We start from the raw sequence: 1,233 nt of genomic DNA, 5'->3' as shown, positions 1-1,233 counted from the left end.
TATAATCCTATCTCTAACCATATGCCGTCTGAAATGTTAAGACCGGAGCAAATGCCGCTAGAGTATAATGTCGTGTCACTCTTTTTTCAGCACTAGGCGTATGATATAAACATCATAACACACATGAAGCCTTGTCTAAAGGCTAAAGAGGGAAGAGTGAGAGAAAGAGAAAGAGAGAGAGAGGGGCAAGAGAGGGAGGGGCAAGGGAGGGAGAGAGGTACATGTAGAGGGAGAGGGGGAGAAGCAGATGGGGCGATAAGGACAAAAGAACAGAAAAGAAAAGAATGGGAAGAGCGAAGAATGAGCCAAATAAATCTCACAAATTTACATGTACACAGTCACCTTTATCATCAGAACTTTCAAATACACTAAACTCAAGAAGTGCAGACACCCTTTCAACTTGGCCCTTTAAAGAGAGAAGTCGATGACACTTGTATCTCGGCGGCGTTCAAAACAGCTTCAAGAGCTGCAGGTTTATACTTGGACCAGGAAGTGACTTTTCCCATTGTTTTGCCAAGACATGGGGGGTACGAAGGTATAAGATAGGAAAGGAAAAAGGATTCCAGTCTGACTCTGAGGTACATTTCATCATCAGTGATTTACACCAATAAACATGCTCTCAGCTAATCAGATACAAGAATTTCAGTAACTTATAACAGTTATCCGTGAAAGTCACCATCATGAAGCTCTGATCAGTGATTTTACTCTGACAAACATGCTCTCAGCCAATCAATACAAGGATTTCAGTATTTTATAACATTTATCCGTGAAAGTCACCATCATGAAGCATCTAATCGATGATTTTACACTGACAAACATGCTCTCAGCCAATCAGATGCAAGGATTTCAGTAATGTAGGAGCTATATTTTATATTTTATTAGCTCTAATTTAGAGCTAAGTATACGCGGGTTCTTCCAACACAGAACAAGAACAGATGAAGAGGTACATGTAGATGTTGCTGGTTTGAAAGTCTGTGCTCAACTGCCTGAGCTTGGCAGGGCATATTTTATTCTTCATTTCTTCTCTAGGCTTTCTTTGCACAAGGTACTAGATTTCAATACATATTCAAATTAACTTGGAAGATGACAATAACAGAAGGAACGCATCATCATGAATAAGAACCAATCACACATAAGGAGTCTTACAACATAAATATTCATGATTCAGTCAACCAAGAGAGAGGGGAGTAATTAACATCTATAGCTGAAGAGAGGACCAAGAGATAAAGGAAT

The sequence above is a fragment of the Lytechinus pictus genome, chromosome 15, assembly GCF_037042905.1.
Source record: "Lytechinus pictus isolate F3 Inbred chromosome 15, Lp3.0, whole genome shotgun sequence".
Lineage (NCBI taxonomy): Eukaryota > Metazoa > Echinodermata > Echinoidea > Temnopleuroida > Toxopneustidae > Lytechinus > Lytechinus pictus.
The sequence above is the reverse complement of the archived record's forward strand: the minus strand, read 5'-3'. Positions refer to the sequence as shown.